Source organism: Podarcis erhardii (assembly GCF_964252035.2).
Source record: "Podarcis erhardii genome assembly, chromosome: 8".
NCBI lineage: Eukaryota > Metazoa > Chordata > Lepidosauria > Squamata > Lacertidae > Podarcis > Podarcis erhardii.
The window spans coordinates 5,136,437-5,154,034 of record NC_138499.1 but is presented as its reverse complement, the minus strand read 5'-3'; the positions used below and the strand labels follow the sequence as shown (position 1 = coordinate 5,154,034).

The 17,598-nt window shown below is 45.6% G+C and overlaps 1 protein-coding gene across 1 annotated transcript in view; it reads right to left on the bottom strand.

Annotated features, from left to right (window-relative positions):
* Positions 1 to 17,598, bottom strand: part of TSNARE1 (t-SNARE domain containing 1) — a 383,201-nt gene that overhangs the window by 323,638 nt on the left and 41,965 nt on the right. The window contains exon 2 of the mRNA XM_081874759.1: positions 10,613 to 10,694. The gene's annotated coding sequence lies outside the window, so the exon portion shown is untranslated. The remainder of the gene's footprint in view (positions 1 to 10,612; positions 10,695 to 17,598) is intronic.

Sequence of the window (17,598 nt, the reverse complement as noted above, 5' to 3'; positions counted from 1 at the left end):
AGCTTTTAATTATCAACATCTCTAAAATGTTCAACTCGTCAACTGTATTGAAGTCTTTCAGTATATATATATGTCTGGCTGACACAAGCCACAAAACCTGGCTGTGAAGAGTTGTGAAGAGTTTGTGAAGAGTTTTCCAGATCTGGCTGACACAAGCCACAAAACCACAGCTCGCCCCTATACACGAAGCCAAGCCAGAGCACAACTAAGTACAGTACAGCCATCTTCTCAGGAAAACTCTTCACAAAGTTCAAGAGGTCAAGACACAAAGACTTTAACAACTAATCCACACCTAATGACCCACCTAAGTGGTACTCAGGATATCACTCAAGAAATCACTCAAGATATCTCTCAAGTAATTAAGGAACAAAAGAAGAAAAGGCACACTAGCCTGGGAACTTCCTCTCTGCCCAGAACATTGGAGGCTATACACCACACCCCCTCTACAGTATTTATAGGAACTCAAACACTGAGATCCTGCTCTGTTCCAGTAACAAGAAGCCGAAAGCACCAGCCTGAAGATGACGAGTGAGACCTCGTCGAAACGTCGCCTAGACACCCCAACTTTTACACGGGAAGACACCCGAGGACACCAAAACCTGCATATGTCTCAAATGTATATACATGCTCAGGAACACAATACCTTAAAGACCTGAAAGCAGACTTAGATCCTGTGCTCATCATCATGTACCTCCTCAACAAGAGGTCTGGTGGGCAACAACATGAGAACAGACCTTCTCTGTGGTGGCTCCCCGTTTGTGAAATGCTCTCCCCAGTGAGGCTCGCCTGACACCATCACTACACATCTTTAGGTGCCAGGTGAAAATGTTTCTCTATAACTAGACCTTTGTCCAATTAACATTATATGGCGTTTGAAACGTATTTGCAGGAGGAGGGTTTCTGGTTTGTTCTGGCTTTTGTTATGTATTTTGTGTTCTCCTTCTGTATTTTTATGCAGGTAAAAGGCTGCATAGAAATCTAAGTAATAGTGACAATAAGATGGAGCAAGCTTGATGTCTCCTGCTCCAGAGCCAATGGATTCCAGTTGCAAGAAAGGAGATTCCAACTAGCCATTAGGAAGAACTTTCTTCCAGCAAGAGCTGCTCAACAGTGGAATGGACTCCCTCAAAATGTGGTGGACTCTCCTTCACAGGAGGTTTTTTAACAGAGGTTGGGAGGCCATCTGTTACGGATGCTTTAGCTGAGATTCCTGCACTGAAGAAGATTGCAAGAGATGATCCCTGGTGTCCTTTTCCAACTCTGCAATTCTATGATTCTGTGACTTACTCACTGACCCCAGAATCATCTGCTCAGACTGACTGCAGTTCTCCAAAAAATCGGGCAAGGGTTGTCCCAGCCCTTAGAGATGGCAGGAAATAAATCTATACAAAACGCAAGCTTTGCAATCTGAGCTATGCCTCCTTCACCCCACCCAGGCCCAGTCGATTTATTCACAGCAAAGATATGCTCCGGTAAATGGACTCCGAAGTTTAAAAACTGATTAGAGTTATCTTCCCCACCCCACCCCCCTCTTCTTTTGGTTTTCTTAATATGTATATCTTCAGACTATTCTTGGCAAGTGGCTAATGAAAATGTTACTTCTCCACGCAGGCTGGGGAGCCATTCCAGGATATAAACTTAGATAAGGTCTCTGGGTCAATGAGCAATAGTTTCAAGACCATAAAGCAAGCCAGAATGCAGGCAGGCAGGCAAATAAAAGAGTTGGGACATCAAGGAAAGTGAAGACACTGTTTGTTAAGTGCCTCTTACACAGCAGTTCTCAACCAGTGGGTCCCCAGATGTTGCTGGACTACAACTCCCATCATCCCTGAGCTCTGGCCTTGCTAGCTAGGGGTGATGGGAGTTGTAGTCCAACAACATCTGGGGATCCACAGGTTGAGAACTGCTGCTCTTACACAAGGCAGCAGGCAGAGCAAATCTGTGGCCTTCCAGAGGTGGCTGGACTGCAGCTCCCATCATCCTTGAGCAATGGCCACACTGGCTTGGGCTGATGGGAGTTGCGGTCTGAAGGATGTGGAGGGCACCACGTTGGCTGCCTCTGTTGCAGAGGGCTCAGGGACTGAGTACAGGCAACACCCGCTATCTAAGTGGGCCAGATCCCAGTCTCAGCCCTGGGCTTCCCTGGTCCAAGCTACAAAGAACCTTGGCATTAGCGAGGGTCACCACCCTCACCGATGCCATTCTCAAAGGTGGCTTTGAGCAAGCAACTTTAAAATATAATAGATCATTGAACATTCCGCTGCACAACAGATCAAGCCCACCCAAGATGCATCTAGCCAAATGTAGAGATATAAATTTGTAAATAAAAGAGGTGTCACTGTCCAGCCAAGAATGGGCCCAAGAGAAGTTGCCTTAAAAACATAAGCAAAGTCTGGAGTGAGAACAACCATGGCCCAGGGACTCCTCTGGGAGGAAGAGAAGGTCTGAAACGAATTAATGAAATACTTTCAAGCATCAGCTGCAGGTCTGCTTCCTCCCGCCTCTTGAGGGCTTCCCAGAGGCATCTAGATGGGCCTGATCCAGCAGGACTCGTCTTATTTTTTTCCCGTTTTCCAGTAAACAACCTCCTCCTTGTTGGTTACTGGGAGTCTTGCAATAAACACTGGACTGGATGCACCTAGATATAATCCAGCCAGGCATTTCTGGCAGCTGTATGGTCTCCAGAAAGCATGTGTGTTTATTTTTCTTTACTTAGCAAATATTTCTAAACAGTTGGGGGGGGGGGAAGTATGATGGTGTTAAACAACATGGAGATCTTTAATTAAATTGCATCAATAAAAACAAATTACAAACAAATCAATGAATCAGATCCATCATCAGCTTTACTGTATCACTCCTCAGGGAAAGACTGGGTGAACAAATGCATTGCAAGCAAGCATCCAAACGCTAACATTTTAGGCACCTGCCTGATATTTACCAGGAGCACATTCCAAAAGGCAATGTGCTCCAACACTGTTGTTTTCGGTATACTTCTGTCTCAAGAGATAATGGGTGAAGTTAAACCGCTGTGTTAGCAGTACTGAAACGACCTTCCCGGGGCAGAAGCCTAGGATGTATGGAGCCCCTGGGCTGCCCAGACGACAAGACCCCCCTCTCGTCCTTGCTGAGGTGGTCCAAAGGTAAGCAGAGCAAGACGTTTAGCACCAGCTTGGCTGCAGGAGTTGCTGGAAGGAGGCATACAAGGTGCCACCCAACCATCTTAGGGACTCCCCTCCAGATTGATTTGTGTAGGGTAAACTCCTTAGCCTTCTCTTTTCCTGAAGATATTCCGCAAGGCAGTGGAGGTTTAGGATGAGAGTCTTCCTTCTCCTAGATGGGCTACCTTCCCAGGTGGACAAGCCCCATCTGCCCCTCGCTTACCTCTACAGCAGCGGTTCTCAACCTGTGGGTCCCCATTTGTTGTTGGACTACAACTCCCATCATCCCTGAGCTCTGGCTCAGGGATGCAGAGACCAGGCAGGATTTTTATAAGGTAAGGCAGTCCCAAAGACAATCTGGTGTCATTAAATTCAGGACTTCACCTGCTAAATGCAAGACCCTAAAATGCCCCAGTAGCATATTGGCAACCAATGCATTTCTTTGAGAAATAGTGTTGTTGACTATCCCTTCAGCAATCTTGCAGCAGCTGCACCTGCTGGACTGGCCTTAAGGGAAACCCCATGAATTTTGGATCATTGCCACAGATCAGTTATACGTTTAGAGCTCCTGAGTACACACTCCTTGCTTGTAGTTCAACAAAATCTGGGGACCCACAGGTTTAGAAAGGCTACTCTACAGTGTGTGCAAAAACAGCCTTCTTGACCATTGGACCCACTCTTGGTCTTGTCTGCTCATTCTGCCAGAGCTTGTCTTTGCATGCAGGGGAAATCTGTAACTCACTGAGGGTTTGAGACCCTTCAGCTACCCTCACCTGGTTTAGCTAGCCAGTCGATGCCATTCCCGGGCTGTGGCCATTATCACATGCTAACAGCTTCTAAGAGCCACAGGTGAGAGGTGAATTCAGGGTGGGGACCAAAAGTGGAGAAGCTACCCCAGAAGGAGCATGACATTTCCCCCACAAGAGGTACTTGGTAAGGTAAAGGTAAACGGTAAAGGACCCCTGGATGGCTAAGGCCAGTCATCTCGCTTCAAGCTGAGGGAGACGGCGTTTGTCCACAGACAGCTTTCCGGGTCATGTGGCCAGCATGATTAAACCGCTTCTGGTGCAACGGAACACCATGGCGGAAACCAGAGGGCACGGAAATGCTGTTTACCTTCCTGCCACAGTGGTACCTATTTATCTACTTGCACTGGCGTGCTTTGGAACTGCTAGGTTGGTAGGAGCTGGGACAGAGCAACGGGAGCTCACCTTTTCATGGGGATTCGAACTGCTGACCTTCCGATTGGCAAGCCCAACAGGCTCAGTGGTTTAGGCCACAGCGCCACCCACGTCCCCCACAAGATATACTACACCTCCCCTAACACCACACTGCTGCCACACCAAAAACCTTGTATTTTGCAGAGATAAGATGGATCCTAGGAACATGTGGCCTAACTAAGAATGTCTCTCTAGTGGAATGCAGAGTCCAAGCAGGATTCTTATAAGGTAAGGCAGTCCCAAAGACAATCAGGTGTCATTAAATTCAGGACTTCACCTGCTAAAGGCAAGACCCTAAAATGGCCCAGGAGCATATTGGCAACCAATGTATTTCATTGAGAAATAGTGTTGTCGACTTTCCCTTCAGCAATCTTGCACCAGCTGCTGGACCAGCCTTAAGGGAAACCCCATAAATTTTGGATCATTGCCACAGTTATACCTTTAGAGCTCCTGAGTACAGACTCCTTGCTTTCTAAGTTTAAAATATGTTGGTGTTCCCTATGGGGATTCTATTTCTTTTTGCCCGACAAAAGAAGACTGAAGTCTGTTCACATCTGTCCTACAGAATTGATCTGGACGTGAGATATTTCCTCTTGCCATGGTGACAGAACATTTGACGTGCACACAGAAGGTTCTGGGTTCAATCTTGAGCATCTCAAGCTATGGCTAGAAGAGGCCCCTTCCTGAAATTCTGGAACACTACTACCAGTCATTGCAAATAATACTGAGATAGATGGACCATTGGTCTTCCTAGAACTTGTGTGTATCAGAGCCCAATGAGCACTCACTGGAGACATCAATCTGGGGAAGCATTTGAGTGTCCCTGCCACAAAATGTGAGAAACCATAACACAAGAATCATGCACTCTTCATCATTTAATACCTGCTAACATGGAACCTGGACAGGCCAGCCTCTCAGATGCCTCTCAGAAAAGCAGATCTGGAAACAAGCTAGAGCTCAATTCAAGTTGAAGGATGAAAAAGTTTAAGATATAAAAATAAGTTACTATTCATGGGAAGGAGCTCGTAACAGCGCAAATACACAAATGACACCATTATATATTTAACACGCCCTATTATAAGGGTGTCAAGTTTGATTTGAGAGTGTGACAGATCTGGAAAGCTATCAAGCAGCTCTGGGAATGAATTGCAACAAAAATAGAGGTTTTACCCATCACACTTCAGTTAAAGAGCAGAACTGAAACCCGGGCAGATGGGAGTGGGGAGATCCAAAATTCTTATCAATTTTCAAAGCAACCGGGAAAAGAAGGGATCCTTTCAATATCTGCAGGCCCGTTTTGAGCTGTTTGCCATTAGAAGACATTGCTAATGGAAAAGTGGGTCTCTTTGTAAATGGTGCAGGTACATGGAAGCCTAAAGCCATAGCCTAGTGTTTCCTCCTAGCCATGAGTTGTCCACATTGATGAAGTACATGACACAGTACATGGCACAGAGGGAAGGTCCTTAGCTCAGTGATGGAGTGTCTGCTTTGCATTCAGAAGGTCCCAGGTTTGATGCTTTTGAATTCTGGTGCGGGAGGAGACTCTTGAGAGTCCCATGGACTGCAAGAAGATCAAACCTCTCCATTCTGAAGGAAATCAGCCCTGAGTGCTCACTGAAAGGACAGATCCTGAAGCTGAGGCTCCAATACTTTGGCCACCTCATGAGAAGAGAAGACTCCCTGGAAAAGACCCTGATGTTGGGAAAGATGGAGGGCACAAGGAGAAGGGGACGACAGAGGACGAGATGGTTGGACACTGTTCTTGAAGGTACCAGCATGAGTTTGACCAAACTGCGGGAGGCAGTGGAAGACAGGAGTGCCTGGAGTGCTCTGGTCCATGGGGTCATGAAGAGTCAGACACGACTAAACAACAACAACAGCAGTTAAGGCTGGGAGACCCTGGAGAGCTTCTGCCCATTTCTGTAGACACTATTTGAAAAGAGGGACCACTGGTCTTATGTTCCTGTATAGAAGGTTTGGGAGAAGCTCTCCTGGGTCAATTGATTGCCGAAGATTAAGAGGCCTGCGATGGCTGCATTCTGGCTTAGTTCTCCATCAGCCCTGGTGGCTGAAGGTAGTGGCAAATGAACGCCAGCACCAGGGCCTCTTGGTTCAACATGCCCAGCGCAACCCTAGCAAGGCAAATGATGTTGGAAACCTCCACACGGCAACCAGAAAGCAGCAGAAGATATGTGTGTATGTGCAGGAACCTCTGAAGGTTTATTTGTGCATCTCGCCAGGGTACTTTGGAATTCTCGACGCTTTCGACATGAGAGACATTATTCATCTCCAGCCTACACAGCGCTTGAAGGAAAGGTCCAGGGAACAACATGGGAGGGACCTTGTTACTCACAGATGAACCCAACCAGATGCTAAGCTATTTCTGCACAGATTAAAAACAGGGACTCATTAAGTTTGGCATCTTGAAGCCATCATCCCCCTCTCGGGAACAGGGGAAAATCCCCCACCCCCTTGCAAAAATGAACTGCGGGGTCTCCAGTTCTAGATCCTTCAATTACAAAAACAGTTGCTGCAATGAAAAGCACAGATGGATCTGGCCAAAGGTTAATGAAGTGCAGAATCCCATTTCCCACAATGGCCAATCAGAGGCTTCCAAGAGGCGCAGAAACAGGGCTTGAAGGCAACAACTCTCTGCTGTTTTTTTCAAATCCCCCCATGAACAAAATTCACTGGGGGGGGGGGTTCCATACCAGTAACCAGTGACAGATCTTCACATTCCTGGATTCAGCTACTCTACTCTTCCCCAACTTGATAGCCTGCTTGATAGCATATGCAGGGCATGTGTTTGGGGGAAGAATGGACTTTTAAAGAAGCCTTATAGAGTCACTGTTACACATTGGAACAGTAAGTTGGTCTGTGTGTTCCGTAATAAGACATCTCCTCGTGTTTCTGAGCACTCATGTTAAGTCCTGCTGTTCTTGCTTTACCCGGGCTGAACAACATGCTCGTCCAAACATTCAGATCCCCACTAAATGCCTTGCATATTTCACCCAAGAACACCCCAATTCTCCCCAAAACATTACGTTAGGCAAGAATTGATGGACATGCTCCATTTTTTGTCAATATCCTTCTTAAATTCAATACTATTATTTAAGTTATTTTGCTTGAAATGCTATCTGATGAAATCCAGGGACTTGGAAAAAGAACTAAGATGGAGTAGGCAGGGGGGTATTATTACTTATCATTTATTACATTTCTTGTTCGCGTGCAAGCATTTCCCCCCTGGACGGGCAATTTGTTTTCAGTGATGAGGTTCGGAGCCCACCTTCTGAAGGGAGGTGAGAACATGATGCATAAATGCCCAGTTTATCATTAGAAACTACTGTAATAACTGTAATTAAACTGGACACAGGAGAAGTGAGAGACTTGGCTGATGCATCTTTGGAGTCTAGTTGCTCTCTTTGGGGAAGCTGATACAGGAATACCAGTTGGGTTATTTGCTTATAGGGGGTAGGTTTGCCTCCGATGTTCTCTGCTTGCACATTTCTACATAAAACAATTAACTTTGCAAAAATCACCAGTGGGTAGCCCAGGAACATCTCACTGAACGGGGGACCATGGCTCACTCCGTTTCCATGGTAGCTAACCTAGCTTCGCCATCAAGACCTGCAGGCAACATTGTACAATTCTTACCTCCTATCGCTTCAGCTCTAGTCGTTAGTGTCAAAATATGCCAGAGCTATGACAGCAGCCACGAAAAGTTGGGATAGATTTCAAAAAGTTTATTTTTTTTTTTTAATTTTTTTTTTTATAAATATTTATTAAGGTTTTTTTTAAAATATAAATGCACACATAAAACAATCTTACTTTTATAACAACAAATTCTTCACTTCTTTGGACTCCCTCACGTCCCCCTCTCCCATTTACATCATTAAAAAAAAAAAATTTTTCCAAACAAATTATCAGCTTGTTTACAATCTCATGTCCACACATTCCAATATGATTTAACACTTTTTCCAATAAAATTTTTATATTTTCTTTAGTCTCACTTATCATCAAATTTAAATCTAGTTTAGTGGTGGCCAGTTTTTTATAATCTAGCATCCTTCTTAACATTCAAACAAATTACAATGTTTTTGTAAATACATCTTGAATTTCTCCCAGTCTTCCTCCATCTTTTCTTCTCCCAGGTCTCGGATTCTGCCAGTCATCTCGGCCAGTTGTATATAGTCCATCAGCTGCATCTGCCACTCTTCCAGTGTGGGTAAATCTTGAGTTTTCCAATTTTTTGCGATGAGAATCCTTGCTGCCGTTGTTGCATACATGAAAAATGTTCGATCCTTCTTTAACACCTTCTGGCCGACAATACCCAGAAGGAAGGCCTCTGGTTTCTTAGTGAAGGTATACTTAAATACCTTTTTCAGCTCATTGTATATCATTTCCCAGAAGGCCTTCACCTTAGGGCATGTCCACCAGAGGTGGAAGAATGTTCCTTCATTTTCTTTACATTTCCAACATTTATTGTCAGACGAATGGTATATTTTGGCAAGTTTAACAGATTTCAAAAAGTTTAAAGGGCCTTTCTCCCCCCCCCTTCTTTTTAACGAAGTAAGTGTATTAAATCCCGCGTTACTGAAAACATCCATGGCACACCATAGAAATCTTCTGCCGAAAACATTGTAATGAAGCATTATGTGTGACTAGCTTCACCTCGGAGAGAGAGTAACAAAGCACAACTCTACTTGCACAGGAATAATAAACGTGTCAATTGAGAGTTAATATGGATGAAATTGCTAGTATACTGCCTCACAGGGTCAAATCTGAATACACACAAGAATGTCTGTGTTCCCCCCCAAAAATGTTTTTATATACAATCGCAAGACCTGTTTCAATCTACTGGTCATTTTCAATGCCCTTTAAGTTATAGGCATAGATTGAAATACAGCCAATTAGATCGACCCATCAAACATTTTAGATTTGTGGGCTGGATGGTAATTCATTACGTGTTAACTCAGAGGCAAACCAATGGTGGAGTTACACACCCACTGGGATACTGCCAAGGTCTTCAAAGAAGAATGGAATTTGGAGGGCTTGAAATGCACTAACTGGTCCATCACCAGCTATCACATCCTTATAGCTACATCAAACTTCCTAGAAGACACTGTATCAGCTTCTTCTCACCTCCATAGCAAACCAAGTGGTCCTTCAGAAGCCTTTGAGATGACACTTTATGAAGGGATGAGCATCCAATGCACTTGTTCCATAAGATGAAGGATTTCCAATTGCACAACAGAGCTGCTCTCCTTCTCCCCACAGGTGCCCATCCTCAACCAAACTCCATTCTGGTGGGTTAGGAGGAGCCCTACAAATTATTTATGGGCTGCATAGGGAGAAGAGGGGAAGTTCTATTACAAAGCCAAAGTCCTTGCACTAACAGAACAAGATGCCACCCACAGTTTACTGTCCTTTCTTGTATGGGCATAGAAAACCCATGCTTATATCAGGATTGAGTAACAAGCAGGAGAGTGATTGGGGAGGAGAGAGGAAGACATCAGCATCAAAAGGTGCCACTCTTGTGGCTTTGGGTTCTATGACATGGTACGGATGGGTCCTCCTGTTCAAGAAGCATTGCTCCAGTCATGATTGGCCTGTGACTAGATCGCCCATGTGACTAGTCTAGGAATCATTAACCTCACTTTAAACCAGCCTTCCCTAACCCAGATGTTTTTTGGGTGGAACTGATAGGAGTTGTAATCCCAAAAAACATCTAGGAAGGATTTTTGCATTTGTCTTCAGCGACATCCTACCTATCCTGTTCCATTGGGGCTGAAATGTCACAGGGAAGGCAGTAACAAATACCAGAGCTTCTTCAGGTCCAGGCTAAGGTGGGATAAGGCAAACCAGGACCCTGGACAGCTCCCAGTGAGCCCAGTGTGGAGGTAAATGAGTTTGGCCTGACACTATATCAGCAAAGGCTTAAAGTCCTCTGCAATCTTAAAAAGGCTGGTGGCACTTCCATTGGCTCCATCTGCCAGCGGAGATTGTTGCAATATTTAAAGGACTTCAGATTGAGAAGATGATTGATGGAAGAGCCACGTTTTCAGGCTACGGCAGCATAGCCCCTCAAGCAGAATGGCTGGTGCATCATCTGAATTAGAGTCCTCCTCAAGCCAACTCTGGGACCCAGAGGCAAGGGAAATAGCACACCATCCTATTCAATACACAACCCCCAAGTATCAGGTCACTAAATTTAAGAACTTAACTTGTCGTTACCTTGTGCAGAAACAATACCAAATTTTCTATGGAGGTTTCCCAAAGTCCACCTCTCCCGATCAGCCAAGATTCTCCCGACAATCTATGGAAACAATATGGGGGGTGGGGACTGAATGAGTAATGTAGAGTCCAATTTACCCTAAACAAATTGTGTTGATCATTGAAACCAAACAGAAATGTGGTGCAGCGATTCAGATTCCACATTGCTATGAACATCCTTGGAAACAGACCACATACTCTCTGCTTCAGCCTATGCACAGTTCTAGGAAATGGATGGTAATGATAATGTTGGCCAGTCTTACAGCATGGTTGCAATAATTAACTTTCAATGAAATATAGAAACATTGCTAAATAAACACTACAAATAAATAGCCTCTAAGGACCTTTTCCTAGTGGAAGCAATGTGAATGAAGCTGTTCTACCTGCCCGCAGACTGTCTCGCCAGAGTGGTGCATGCTCTAGTTATCTCTCGCTTAGACTACTGCAATGTGCTCTATGTGGGGCTACCTTTGAAGGTGACCCGGAAACTACAACTAATCCAGAATGCAGCAGCTATACTGGTGACTGGGAGCAGCTGCTGAGGCCACATAACATCGGTCTTGAAAGACCTACACTGGCTCCCAGTACGTTTCCGAGCACAATTCAAAGTGTTGGTGCTGACCTTTAAAGCCCTAAACGGCCCCAGTCCAGTATACCTGAAGGAGCATCTCCACCCCCATCGTTCTGCCCAGACACTGAGGTCCAGCGCTGAGGGCCTTCTGGCTGCAAGAAGCCAAGTTACAGGGAACCAGGCAGAGGGCCTTCTCGGTGGTGGCACCCACCCTGTGGAACACCCTCCCACCAGATGTCAAAGAAACAACAACTACCAGACTTTTAAAAGACATCTGAAGGCAGCCCTGTTTAGGGAAGCTTTTAATGTTTGATGGATTACTGTATTTTAATTACAGATAGGTAGCCGTGTTGGTCTGCCATAGTCAAAACAAAAAAATTCCTTCCAGTAGCACCTTAAAGACCAACTAAGTCAGTTCTTGGTATGAGCTTTCGTGTGCATGCACTTATCTGAAGAAGTGTGCATGCACACGAAAGCTCATACCAAGAACTGACTTAGTTGGTCTTTAAGGTGCTACTGGAAGGAATTTTTTTGTATTTTAATATTCTGTTGTTACCAGTACTACTATACCAAGGACTCTGCAACGAGTAGTTTTTTGCCAGATATCTTCAGAAGAAGAAAAGGCTAAGGAGTCAACGCTGCACAAATCCAGAGTGGAGTCCCTAAGGTGGTTGGATGGCACTTTGTATGCCTCCTTCTGGCAACTCCTGCAGCCAAGCTGATGCCAACAGTCTTGTTCTGCTTTCCTTTGGACAACAACAGTGAGGACAAGAGGGGCAGGTCTTGTTGTCTGGGAAGCCCAGTCCCTGCAGACACATTACCCAAGCTTGCACCCTAGGGAAATCACCTCGGTACTGCTAATGTAGCAGTTTGACTTCACCCCCGGAGGTGCACTTCCATTGTTTCTTGAGGCAGTCGGATGCCAACAACAGTTTGGTGCAACTGTACAGGACTATATGGTGGTACCTTGGTTCTCAAACTTAATCCGTTCCGGAAGTCCGTTCCAGAACCAAGGCGTGCTTTCCCATAATGCAGAATGGATTAATACGTTCCAGACTTTTAAAAACAACCCCTGAAACAGCAATTTATCATGATTTTTTACTATCTAACAAGAGCCTTGATCCATAAAATGAAAGCTATAAACAATGTACTGCAGTCACACAATCAATCAATCAGTAGCTGAACTGGGGTCCACACAGTCACAAAAACGAAACCAAAAGAGCCACAAAAACAAAAACGGAAAATAAATAGCAAAAATAGACAGAGCTCAGCATAACACTCAAAACGGAAGCGTGGCACCCAAAACCGAAGTGTAACACTCAAAACGGAGCACATTTGGCTTCCGAAAGAAGTTTGCGAACTGGAACACTTAATTCTGGGTTTGCAGTGTTTGGGTTCCAAGTTGTTTGAGTACCAAGGAGTTTGAGAACCAAGGTAACACCGAAACATGTGGCTAGGAAGACACGATTCCCTTTGTTTCTGGTGTTCAGTTCATACTCCCTACTGCTTTAACTTGATTGCATCATTCATGCACAAGAGGCAGAAATCGGCAGGTTTGGGTGAAGTCTATTCATAGATAAGTGCAATATTGTTTTAAGGTGGGAGGGCAGGAGAGGGTAACTATCTGTTTGGGAACACTTGTGGGGAATGAATTGTGGTGAAGCACTTGGAAATTTGAACTCCACACTACAATTTTTTTGCTGTTGTAGGCCTCACTTTCCTTTCTTATATTCCTTTCTGTTCCCTAACGTAGTAGCTCGCCGGAAGAAAATAAATAAAAGGAAAGTGTGTCTCAACTTGGAGCCCTACAAATTAATCAATTAAAGCTTTAGTGGATTGATCTGCCGATTAAACCAATTAAGGTTTGCAGACCTACTAATTATCAGCCTTCCCAGCCTCAAATGCTTTGGACAGGTAATAATTATTTTAAAACATACCAAAAAGGAAAAAGGAGAAACGTCAATGGAAAGAGATTAAGCAAATACTTCCCCCCAAATCCAGCCAGCTTTAAAACTGCAACTATACTCAGCACATCGGGGGAAAATGCTTCACTTTAAAAATACAATGAGGTGGGCTTTTTTGGCAAATCTTCTGTTGGTAGTCGAAAGGTGTTACTGGAAGGATTTTTTTTTTTAATTTTGTTTCGACTACGGCAGACCAACATGGCTACCTACCTGTAACTAGAACTTCTGCTGGTAGTTAAGGTAAGAAAGTGAGGGGACAAAGCAGAAATGAGGGTAATTGACCCAGGCTAAGAGGCAGCATGGGTGGTGCTGTGGTCTAAAGCACAGAGCCTAGGACTTGTCGATCAGAAGGTCGGAGGTTCGAATCCCCGCAACGGGGTGAGCTTCCGTTTTCGGTCCCTGCTCCTGCCAACCTAGCAGTTTGAAAGCATGTCAAAGTGCAAGTAGATAAATAGGTACCACTCCGATGGGAAGGTAAACGGCGTTTCCGTGTGCTGCTCTGGTTCACCAGAAGTGGCTTAGCCATGCTGGCCACATGACCCAGAAGCTGTATGCCGGCTCCCTCAGCCAGTAAAGCAAGATGAGCGCCGCAACCCCAGAGTCTGTCACGACTGGACCTAATGGTCAGGGGTCCCTTTACCTTTATCTTTACTTTAAGAGGCAGCATGGGACGTGGTTGGCGCTGTGGGTTAAACCACAGAACCTAGGACTTGCTCATCAGAAAGTTGGCGGTTCGAATCCCCGTGATGGGGTGAGCTCCCATTGCTCAGTCCCTGCTCCTGCCAACCTAGCAGTTTTAAAGCACGTCAAAGTGCAAGTAGATAAATAGGTACCACTCCGGCGTGAAGGTAAATGGTGTTTCCGTGTGCTGCTCTGGTTCGCCAGAAGTGGCTTAGTCATGCTGGCCACATGACCCGGAAGCTGTACGCCAGCTCCCTTGGCCAATAAAGTGAGATGAGCGCCGCAACCCCAGAGTCCTCTGCGACTGGACCTAACAGTCAGGGGTCCCTTTACTCTTTAAGAGGCAGCATGGAGAAAATGGTGTGGCACGGTACAGATCTTGGGGAGGTAGAGCAGTTCTTGAGGTGGAAGGGAAGCTGTGTTTTGTTCTGCTCCTTAATGCATAGAATCAGAGAATAGTAGAGCTGGGACTCCAAAGGTCATCTAATGCAACCCCCTTCAACACAGGAATCACGGGACTTCCAAGAGGCACCTGGTTCTCTGCTGTGACAACACAACACTGGACTAGATGGGTCATGGTCCTGATCCAACTAGGTCCTTCTGAGGTGGTAGAATCGAACGTACCATTTTAGACTGCTGGGGAGCAAGAGGAGAAGGCCACTGCAATAGGAAACCAGCACAGCAAGGAGAAGGATGGGCTGGACTCTTGACGCTCTACTTTTCTACTTGCAGGGATTAAAAAATAAAATTTGGGGGTATTCATAAAAAAAATCACTCCCCCATAGAACTCATTCGACCACCCTCAGAACTATCTGGTTGTGTGTTGCATTTTTATCCCATATTTCCCCCCCAAGAGGAATTTATGGTTATCTCCCTTCTCATCTACACTGCTTGGCAGGTTAGGCTGTGAGGCAGTGATTGGCTCATGTTCATATCCTACTTGGATGTAAAAATAAACCTCAGAGCAGATTTTGGGAAGGCCAGCACATCCTTTGAGTGACATAGTTCCCTCAGCAGGACCAAAGGAGCAAGGAATCTGGCAGGGGCTACTGGGCCGCTCTGCTGATGGGCTTACTATTTTTCCGCAAAACACCTACCGCACCACTTTCTGCTAAGAGGCCGCCTGCTGTCTTTCACCGCACTGATCCTGCCACTAATGCAGTCAAGAGGCACCTCTGGGTGTCTCTGTCAAGCATTGAAAGGCAAAGATCGGCAGACCTCTCCCGGCAATACGAAAACATGGTGTGATCCTCTTAGTGGCCTAATTGCCACTTGTCCAATGCTCCCCTGGCCTCGGACTGTCATTTTGCAGATTTAATATGCATCGAGGCTCCAACGACCCCTCTTAAACTCTCATGTCAGCATGCAAATGGAGTTTAATATAATTAGCCAGGACAGGAAGGCAGGGTCAATTGTGTGTTTTTATCTGTCACACCAGACTCTTAATGCAACGTTCCAAGCCATCTAAGGTACATCCCCCACCATCCCTGCCCGAAGAACCTTTCAGTTTGAAAATAGGTCGCTCCCGAATTTAAAGGCATAGAGACCGAAGGAAGAAATGCCCTTGTAAAACTGGTGAGAGAGGACAAGTGGAAGGGCCCAAGCATTTAATATTTGCTTGGACAAGAGATTGTCAACAGCTAAATAGGGGGAGTGGCTGAATAGGGGAGTAAGAGGTTCAAAGTCAAAGAATTGTAGAGTTGGGATGGATCCTGGAGGTCAGTCCTCTAGTCCAATGCAGGTATCTCAACACCTGGTGCCCCATCCAATTTGAAACCATAGCGGACCCTGCTTAGCTTTGCAAATGTGCTAGCAATTTTATTGCTGCACCACCAGGAGGACTTTTTTACAGAAGCATTTTTTACATGGTGTGGAGAAAGTGGATTTAGAAAGGTGTTTTTTTTCTCCCTCTCTGGTAACACTAGAACAGGTGGACATCCCATGAAACGGAACATACAAAAGGAAGTGCTTCTTCACACACCCCATAGTCGAAGTACAGAATTTGCTCCAACAAGAGGCAGGGATGGCCGCCAACTTGGATGGCTTTAAAAGAGGACTAAGCAAACTCATGCAAGAGAGGGCTTTAGATGACTACCAACCCTGATGGCTATGCTGTACCTGCTCTCCCCAAAAGATTCCATCAACAGGGTCTCCGAAAAATTCTACACATCACTTGGGAAAACAAATGAACTAATACCAGTGTATTGGAAGAAGCAAAGACCACCAGTGTCAAAGCAATGATTCTTCAACATCAACTTTCTTGGACTGGTCATGTTGTGCGGATGCCTGATGATCGTCTTCCAAAGCAACTACTCTATTCCCAACTTAAAAATGGAAAGTGTAATGCTGGTGGTCAACAAAAGAGGTTTAAAGACTCTCTCAAGGCAAATCTAAAAAATGGTAGTATAAACACCAGCAATTGGGAAACACTTGCCTGTGAGCGCTCCAATTGGAGAAGAAGAGTTTGGATTTGATATCCCGCTTTATCACTACCCGAAGGAGTCTCAAAGCAGCTAACATTCTCCTTTCCCTTCCTCCCCCACAACAAACACTCTGTGAGGTGAGTGGGGCTGAGAGACTTCAGAGACGTGTGACTAGCCCAAGGTCACCCAGCAGCTGCATGTGGAGGAGCGGAGACGCGAACCCGGTTCCCCAGATTACGAGTCTACCGCTCTTAACCACTACACCACACTAGCTCCTGAACAGCCTTTACCAAAGGTGTCACGGGCTTTGAAGACACTCGAACTCAGGACGCAAGGGAGAAACGTGCTAAGAGGAAGGCACACTTGGCAAACCTACACCGTAATCAACTCCCTCCCGGAAACCTATGTCCCCACTGTGGAAGGACGTGTGGATCCAGAATTGGCCTCCATAGTCACTTATGGACTCATTGTTAAAACTGTGTTTATGGAAGACAATCTTACTCAGCTACGAGGGATCACCAAAGAAAGAGAAAGAAGATTGTCAGAGGCAGCAATGCTTCTGAACAGCAGTTGCTGGAAATCACAAACAAGGAGAGAGCTCTTGTGCTCAAATCCTTCTTGTGGGTTTCCCACAGGTATCTGGCTGGGTGCTGTGAGAACAGGATGCTGGACTAGATGGGCCATTGGCCTCAACCAGTGGGGTTGATGCACAAATGCTACAGAACATAACATTCAGGGCTAAACCATTCACTGAGCTACCACTTCTATTCCACCTTCTCTTTAATATCAACGTTTTGAGAGGCTCTACTGTCAAGTCAAAGGGACACAGGTGGTGCTGTGTGTTAAACCACAGAGCCTAGGACTTGCCGATCAGAAGGTCGGCGGCTCGAATCCCCGCGACGGGGTGAGCTCCTGTTGCTCGGTCCCTGCTCCTGCCAACCTAGCAGTTCGAAAGCACCTCAAAGTTCAAGTAGATAAATAGGGACCACTCCAGCGGGAAGGTAAACGGCGTTTCTGTGCGTTGCTCTGGTTCACCAGAAGTGGCTTAGTCATGCTGGCCACATGACCCGGAAGCTGTACGCCGGCTCCCTCGGCCAATAAAGCGAGATGAGTGCCGCAACCCCAGAGTCGGTCACGACTGGACCTAATGGTCAGGGGTCCCTTTACCTTTTTACTGTCAAGTCTACACAAGTCTAAAGGTCCCTTTACCTTTTTACTGTCAGGGGTCCCTTTACCTTTTTACTGTCAAGTCTACCTGGCTTTTATTTGGCTTTCTTCTCTTCCGGGATGTATGGGAGCCGGAGTTGC